The sequence below is a fragment of the Pseudomyrmex gracilis genome, unplaced genomic scaffold (assembly GCF_002006095.1).
Source record: "Pseudomyrmex gracilis isolate BER0280 unplaced genomic scaffold, ASM200609v1 scaffold_44, whole genome shotgun sequence".
In the NCBI taxonomy this organism is placed as follows: domain Eukaryota; kingdom Metazoa; phylum Arthropoda; class Insecta; order Hymenoptera; family Formicidae; genus Pseudomyrmex; species Pseudomyrmex gracilis.
In genome coordinates, this window is record NW_018020628.1 from 55335 (window position 1) to 64772 (window position 9438).

At 41.3% G+C, this 9438-nt stretch overlaps 1 long non-coding RNA gene across 1 annotated transcript; it reads left to right on the top strand.

The window, feature by feature from the left end:
* Positions 1–6940: 6940 nt before the first annotated feature.
* On the top strand, positions 6941–9086 carry LOC109853150. The gene is made up of 3 exons (XR_002250086.1): positions 6941–7299; positions 7430–7522; positions 7644–9086. It is a non-coding gene; the product is annotated as an uncharacterized LOC109853150 (long non-coding RNA).
* Positions 9087–9438: the final 352 nt, after the last annotated feature.

The following is a 9438-nucleotide window of genomic DNA, read 5'->3' on the forward strand; positions in this document are numbered from 1 at the left end:
ACAAATACATACATATATATGTATGCATATATTCACACGCGGTTTTTCCGTTCAACATCCTGTGAAACGGCTCTCATGACCAAAATTCTTATCTCATAAATATAAATCACTGTATATCACTGAGTTCCGTGCGTACTCGTTGTTTTTAGAATGTCTAGTATCTCGGATTTAATGCGTGACGAGATACTTTTTCTTCGACTCGAGCAGAGCTTCCCACGATCGACGGAGAGCCCGTATCGAATTTGTAAGCAATTTGGTCATTGTCATAGTGAATTCGAAAGATCAGGTCATCGCGGTAAAGTATCACAAAATATCAACTATTTCGGAACGAATCTAAACCTGATTGTTTACTACTTAACTTAGCAAATAAAAAAACATTTCTTTCGACGAACCAACAGACCGTGAAATAACGGGAAATAAAATAATCGTCTAAAAATGTGATTCTAAGACAATATGAAAATTTAAATATTAATTGTCAGTTACGTCAAAATCCGAATTCTGTAAATAGTTCAAAAAATAAATCGAATTATCGCTTATATGCAAATGAAGCTGTGTGTGTGCGCGTACGTGTGCCATACCTGCCGATGAAATTAACGATCTTCTCGCTTAGCGCTCGAACAAATGGAGAGAAATCGCTGGCTGCGCAAGCGGCAGTGAAAATTATTCACACGCGCCAAAATAAAACTCTCCGGCGTTCGGACAGCAGCAGCAGCAGCAGCAGCGTGCGCCCGTCACAATTACGTAATGCGATGCACCCTCGCGCATCCAGCGGACCTGCAACGCACGCGACCCCGTGAATGTAAACGCGTACCCATGGGAACCAGTAATGAGATGGTGGTGGTCACGGTTTCCCACCCTGCGAAGGTGGTCACGAAGGGACGTGTATGCTGGTGGGTGCGTTCTTTTCCCTCGGATGGGGATGATACGGGTCCATCGGGCCCCCCCGTGGCTTTTGTCAACACCAGCAATATGCTAGAGCTCGATGAACCAACGCTGACGAGAGCGGACCTGTGGGAACCGAAGTGTCCGTGAAACGTCCAACAACACGAACGAGAACGCTTGACGTTTGCGAAGGGACGTCTCTCTTTCTCCGCGGTTTCTGCGTGGTGATTCTTTATGTCTCAAGTGTTATCTCGATGTGGCGCGTCGAAAGGGTCAGCTCTGAAAGTGGTTGGTAAACCAATTGAGTTGATATTTATGTTCGTATATCGTGTGAGTGATTTTATAATGGAAAACATTTCAAAAATTCATGACAATAGATATATGCAACAAATCAGCGCGTAATTTATAACTGAACGCAACAGAAACGCTAATTATAATAGTACAAAGCAAAATCAATGAAGTTGACGATCGCGCGTGCAATAGCGATTAAACCAGATTGAAGGAACAATTCTCGTATAAAGTCGAGATAACGATTCGAGATAGCGCAACGTGAATGAAAGTCGGTTTCACCTGCGCTCTACGTATGCGCTGTACGTATCGAGTAACGAGCATCGATGAGCGATCAATCGGAATCGCTCTTGGCGATCGTACTTCTTTGTCGTGACATAAATCACCGTTCTCCTTACATCTTGTCATGTACATACAGACTGTTAGATTCTTCACGGCTGGGATCGCCCCGCGGCGACGCTATTGCACGAAAACGAGAGACTGTGTGTGATATCGGGGAAACGCGCCATTAAACACGATCCCTCTCACACATGTACACACACACACACACACACACACTTCGCGTCTCTCTTATTCTCGTCTCGTCTTCTCTATTTCTTTGGTAAATTTCGCTGGTTTTCTTGACTCTTCGTTTACACACATATTTCGTTATCTAATCTTTCAATGACTCGTGATATATAGCACAGTATCTTAAATTATATATATTTTCATAATATAAACAAGGTACGTTTGCCTAGTGATAAAAAGAAGGTCAAAGAAAGATGTCGAACTTTATGTATTACATATTTGTGTACAGAGATAATAAATAATAATATATTATTGCTAGATATAAATATACATTCGAGCAAGTGGCGCTTTTACGTACGAAAGCTAAATCAAAACTTACGTGTGTGACTTCATGAAAGAGATTCTGTCACACACAACAGCAGAAATTCAATGAATATCAATTAAGTAATTCAGTTTGTTAAGTGAAAGAGCCGTACAACACGCTGCCGCGCCAGTGAGACAGGACCGTAAAATGCATCGCGGAATGTTCCGCACATTCCGCGATGCATTTTACGCACGTTGTTACAACTCGGCACTAACTGGGTCATATTATCGGATTAATTAGCCGTACTTACGCGCGGTTGCGACCGATCGTACAGCGATTGGCTATAATAGCGTATCGATACTCGTCACGGCAATCTCGTCGGAGATGTCGTTAGTCAATGATACCAACGGACGCGTATCGCCTTACGTTAATGAAGCTGCCGCGACAAAAAATTGTCACTCGCCATATTATGTTGCGTCGTCGCCGCGAATGTCAATTAGCGCCATCATACGCAGATGTGATGATAGCGCGGATAAAGATACGTTCTCTAGCCGGATCGCATCCGTCACAGATACATCTTCTTTACATAAAAGAGATATATCTTCTACAACAATTTAAGGAAATATAATTTTGCAATTTATATATAATTATTATTAACAAAAATGTTTTTTTTTAAAGTATTATACATCATCTGTTACTTTTTACTATAGCTATATTACCGAATCAAGCCGCGTTACGAGCGATCGTACATAACGATCCGCTAATGGCGTATTGATACATTGAGTGGGGCCCGCAGGCTATTAAGCGGCATGTAAACATTCGCGCGTTGCAAGACACGCATGTGTCGCCGCTACGTGTCACCGTATATCAGAATCTAATGAAGCTGTATTTAATTAAAAATTGGATGTCTATTGGCGTCAGAGATATACTATGCGCGGCGATAAATGACGATGCAGAGACAAGATTTTCTTTAATCGTCGATGTCTCGCGATACATCGATAATACGTTAATTTTTCGCTTGTCGGAAAAAGCAGAAGAGAATAAAAACGTTGCCAAAGAGCTACTTTTACTATGGTCGACCGCACTATCATTATATCCTCATGTTTATCCTCAAATAATTTAAATCGTAGCGTGTTGGTTGATCAATTCTAGGATTAAATAACAAACAATAATGTTACGTGTGTATGTTGTAACTAAATACAACGCTAAAAAAAAAAATATCAATCGATATCTATACAATGTATCGATAACGTCTTCTTCCTGCTTATCGCTTTACAATTCTGTGTTTTCCATAGCATTTTCGTCGGCATTCGTTTAGTTTCCAATATTTACGCCCGACGTCATATCTTTCTTCCTGCACAAACTCGGGTCATATACGACACACAGGGATACACGTTGTGTGCGCCGATAATAGAGTCGTATACGACCATTCCCGTTTACACTACGAATGTGCACATTTATCAGATACAAGTCCATTTCGAAACCTAGTTCGCAAAGCGCGGGAGATTTTTCTCTTGGAGTCGCTCGCTTTATCCAGATAAGGTGCTCGAAGTACTGGTTTCTGGCGGAGCGGGTATCTTTTTCCGTCCGCAAACGAACGAACGAACGAACGAACGAACGGACGGGCGGAAAACCTGCGGCTAACGAGAGCGTCCCTCTAATCCCGAGACTCTAAGAACGGAAAAGATAGACGATCGCTGGCGAAACTCCTGTCCGTCCCACGACGCGCGATACGCGCTGATTTGCAGACAATAGTTCTCAAAAGGGTACGGCTCGCTCGCTCGCTCGCTCGCGTCGACAATGAACACGTGACGTTCGCGTGCTGCGGATGACAGCGTTGACTCTGCGTGACACGTGACGGGACAAACGAGGAGGACCGCGAGCGAGGCTCTGCAGCGGAAGTGATGTACTTGGGTGCAATTCATGCCAGAAGATGTCACGGACAATACGATGATATAGCGTATATATCGGCGATGCGGCGATAAAGCGAAGGAAGTGGTTATGGCGATGATTCAAAGAGCTTTAATAAGAGTGTCTAAATAGATTTATACACATTTTATCTGAAAACAATAGTTATATCTTCTTTAAATATCTCGTCGATAGTTTTATATTCTTCTTTTGAATATTCTGTGAAGATTACTTTTTTTTTTTTATTAAATGAGAGCTTATGCGACGAGCGAGAATAAATTGACAAGTGTCGCTATATACGGGTTGCTCTCCCTTGTTTCTGCATACATACAAGTTTACAATTATTTACTGAGGGTCAGTAGAAGTACATATGTTTAGGGTCCATAGGGGAGATGTTTCACCTGTGGGGTTAAGAAAGTCCAGTGTTTTTGAATTGTTCAATACTTTGTGTTTGATATTGATTTATATATATATAATGTGGTCTGATTGTACTGATACTCTTTGCTGGTGAACATCGACAGAAGCGTCAACTCCCACGTTTTATTCGCTTTAGCATCTGTGAGCGATGTTCCGCGAGACGAGGCTTTGGAGAAAAATGGCGAACGAAAAGAAGTCAGGCAGACGGAGTGGCTCCTCGTAGTTGCGAAGACAGACGCATAACACGACGGAACCGGTGATGAACCGCACCCACGTCTCACCGCTGCCCACTCTTGCCCACGTCCGCCACGGCACACTTTATATGCTACCCACTTAGTCGGGGTAATTTGTTTTTACAGTTTTCTCCCCGTGTCTCACGCCGAAAGTGACTATTTTTTTTTTTTCAATTACGGTAGCAACGGTTATTCTCGTTACGAGCGCGTATCTCACTTTCATAAGGCGCTAATGCGAAGCTTCCAGCGCTTTACTGCGCTCATAATTACATTCAACGATTCAATAACCATCGCGCTTTTTTTTTTTTACATTCGCTCACCTCGCGTAAGAGAAAGTTGCAATTCTAATAAACGTTGAGTGTCCGTCATAAATCGTCAAATCAAATTGTGATACGTATATATTTGTTAATCGTTTTGATGAAGAAACTCGTTTTTTTTTTTTTATCACCGGTCGCGGTTTTGATTGGAAGTTATTCTTCGATAACGCGTAATGAAGAAAGTTCTAATTGCATTCACAGGAAAACCGGCAAGTATTGAGTTACCACGATAGCTACTGGCATCGGAGATGTTCAACATCTCTAGCCGGTTGTAATATTGCGCAATTTCTTCGACGTCACTACACACGCACGCGGTTTCAGTGAATTATTAACGACGCGGTCGGAAAATTTTTTTCCGTGGCGCAGTTGTAACTGTCCGAGTGCGCTGCCGTCGGAACCGTTGAATTATACGTCGTATCTTCCAGACGCACAAATCTCAGACGCTCTACGGAAACCTCCTCTCTACGCTCTCGTCGTACAACTAATCCGAAGCGACTAACCGGTCATTACCGCGGAATTAATCATTTCCGTGGCCTCTTACACGGGGCTATCCCGACGTATCACTAAATCACGTCTGTGACTTGTTTTCTTCCGCTCGTCGAAGGACATCGAACAATGCGGGAAAGCTGCGAGACAACATAGAAGTTGGAGTTCTCGTTTGTATTGGTCGCGGGATAAAATAAACGACGTAATATCTCGCGAGGTTTACACGATAACTTAACACTTTCCTTTGCTGACGTGAAATGTCAAGTGTCTATATTTCCGATCGTCAGAAATACGTAGAGAGCTGCTGAGAATTGAGAAATTGCCGTCTGTCTAGCGAGTAGCAACGTAGTCGTACACACATCAAAACGCAATATTGCTGTCTATATTACTATTCGCGAAATGACTAGGAATAGGTTATTGGTTTTGAATCGAGCGCGATGAATGCCGTGGCGCCGCCGACCGCGGTTGTTGCTGTCTCGATACTTTCGAGACAGCACCGCATCGTTTGTGGCGAATAAATCCTTACACGATGTCATCGATAATTTATTTTTCAGTTCGTGAGTTTTTTTTTTAAATCAAAGATCATCGATCATATCTCGATTGACTTAATAAAATTCGTTAGATTGACACGAGAAAATAGATTTTTATTATTCAATTTCTATGTGCAACTGAAAGTTGTGGAATATTTATACGACAATTTAAATAAAATTAAATAATATAATAAAATTAAATAATATTAAATTATTACAAAGCGTTAATTTTTGTGAAAATATTTTACTAAAAAAAAGATAAATTACAGAAAAGCGCGCACACACACACACACACATACAGAAATTACTATATTTTACTTAAAAAGAAAATTTATTTAAAAAATTAATATATTTTAAACGTCGATGTGTGCTACTTATACGGGAGTGAAATTGAAACTTTATCGAACGGAAAGAAAATGTGCGAAACTAACTTTGTGAAATCGAGGCGATAGAAAAAAAAAAAAATCTCCACAGAGAAGACTGGCTCCTTGCTTTCACGGTCTTTCGTCTCGATACACACGAAGACCGTCCTTCTGCCTGTAATAACTCGCTACACTCATGTAGATAGGATCTCGACAAATAGCAAGCCTACCTACCGATCGTCTATCGTCCTCTCACGTACACCTACGGTAGGGGATTTTGCATGCCTCTGTGGAGTCACGCGTTCGTGCGTTGCTCCTTTCGCATCGACATGCGGTGATGTGTTGCACGCGCGAATCGCGTACAGTTATGTAAAGTCTGCGCGTGGTGTCTTGGGTGGTCCACGGTCTTCTCCATAATTTATTACAAATTTTGTGTAGTGAGTCGCATTCTTGAGAGAGAGTTTGGTCGCCTCGGGTGTGTTATATGTTTGAAGATACGCAAAGTGGAAAATATTTCGAGCCACTCCCGTACGTCTCATCGATTTTCGTAGAAAAATAGGCCACGTAGCTATCGAAGGGCAATGAGGTATCGATAAAAGCGAATATTAGAGAGTTATTGGGTCGTTATCTTTGGACTATATATCGGACGTCTTGCTCGTGTATGTGCGGGGCACATATACGAGCGGCTCGTTCGGCTCGAATGGTGCCGCCGCCGCACAAAAGCTATCGACATTCCCGATTGGACAAAAATTCAGCCGGGTTCCGTGACTCAGAACTGGAAGCACTTTACGAGAGACGGGGGCCACGGCGTCACGTTTCGCGAATACGGAGCAATAAATTACGCGGTATCGGTAATCGGCGTAGAGCGCGCGCGTGCAAACTTTGTACGCGCGCTGCGCAGCTCGATCGCCTTTATTTCCCATGTCCACGTGTACAACATCGCGCCAGCACGCGGTTGCTCACAACTTTGTTACGATCACTCTGTTTGGCTCGGTGGTCCAAGCCAACCCGCATAAACGATGCATATAACGACGCAACTCGATCTCGAAATCGAGAGTCAATCCGGTATCGTATCAATCTTTCGTTATTATTGTTGTTTCTTCGTCTCTATCTAACATCAACATCAGTTCGAGACTAATTATCTTTTATTGAAGCATTATTACACAGATAATCTATAAATTAAAGTAGTCATCAGGTTTCAGATGTAAGAAACAAAACAGAGAAAATGTTTTCTAAAACACATAACAAGTGATTAAAAATTGCGGATGTCAAGTTTACAAACACATGAGTAAGTATCTATCTTAACGATCTAGATTCTTTGATTCAGGGGCTCGTGCGGTCTGAAATGAACGATTGAAATATAAGAACGGAAACGAAGCCAATTAATAGCGGCATAAATTCAATTCTAGACTGGTCCAGGGAACAATGGATCGGTTTGGAGGCGGGAGGAGAAAAGCAAGCAGCGAACAGCGCATATTCTCTTTTCAATCCAGAGAGAGAGAGAGAGAGAGAGAGAGAGAGAGAGAGAGAGAGAGAAAGAGTCACGGTCTCCGTGGCACTAGAGAAAACCTAACATCATCGCGCAGCGTAGTGTTCGGAAAGGCCTATCAATGAGGGGCGTTTTACAATGTAACGGCGCGCGATATGCAGCCGCAGACAATTACCTGGGCCAGGCCTTCGTTAACTACCTGGCGACGTTGGTCGGTTGCTGCGCTGTTCTGACGGAACCGTAAGTTATATCGGCGTTGCAACGTGGTAGGCTAATGAGTCTACCTGCCGTAATTTTAATTAGATCGACACCCGCTGCGATTGCGATTCGCGCACGTCGCGTGCTTGTCACTGCGAAAGAAAGGTGAAATCCAGATCTCGAAATAATTGCATAGATGTTTACTTTGATTAATGCTACATGCAACTTATTAACCTATTTGGTAACACAAATCTTGAATCTAATGAGTTGCTCTTGTCATTTGCAGAAAAGATTTACGAGCTGAATTGTGTATTAAATTAATATTGACATGTTTATTTTAAATATCTGAATTGTAATTATTGAAGTTTTTGTGACTCAAATGACATACATTTTACAAAGCTGTTTGATTGTGTGAGAAAGATGCAGGTTTTTGCGCGAAAAGAACGTATATGTAAGTCGCGAAGTAAATCAGCAACTCAATTAACGAGTTCGAAGCGGCAAATTTGATGCCCGATATGATCTCAATTTCATCGAGATGCATTTTTTGTTTCTACCATCGCGCCGGTGGTTTTAATCGCCGTGTTTTCCAATATAGAATATTTTTCACGGACGTAATAATCTTTATAACACGCGCGCAAAGAGCAATAACTTGCATAGTCTAGTTTCTCGTAGTAAAATGTAAAAACCGAAAAATGAAATCGATTTCGTATGGCGGTCGCAACTGAGCGAAATCACAACTAATCGATCTCGAGCGAGATTGATTTCACCTATAACACCGCGGTACGGTAATTATTCAGAGATAATAAGGCTCATAATACGGTTCTGCACATTGGACAGTAATTAAATGTCTGCTCGACTGTGTTTTGCACAGCGTATTGCGTATTCTGATCTAGAAATCAAGATCTTGCAAACGCTCGGAATCTTATCACATATATAAATAAGTATCCGTGCGGACAGAAACAATAATTACACATGATAAGCATCTATTTTTATTATCTTGTTTATACGTTCTTCTTATGCAATATGAAATTTGCATTTATACACGAAATTAAATTGCTTTAATGAGTTTAGTTCTTTGTAAAGAAACGGAAACAAATGCAAATTTTGATTATAAATTTGACGATAAAAATATGTTTAATTATGTAATAACAAATAGATAATATTAAGACAAGTAGAGCAACAAAAATAATACATTTTTTTTATTGTTTTGTTAACTAAAGTAATGTTATTACAAATTGTTGAGAAAAGAATTAAAGGTTACAATTTCACAGAATATTTCTTCAATAAATATCGACCACATCTCTTTTTATCGATCATCTGGCACTACAGATTAACACGTTTCTGTCGTGTTTGCGGGAGTGGCAGGCTTTTTTTACGCGATCAACGGCGCCCGACCACACCGTAATTGGAATATAATCGATATAATTACCAAAGAAAAAGAGAGATAGAGAGAGAATAAGGTCGATCGATTGCTTGTCGAAAAGATCTCGCCACAGAGAGACAGGTACATGCAAGTA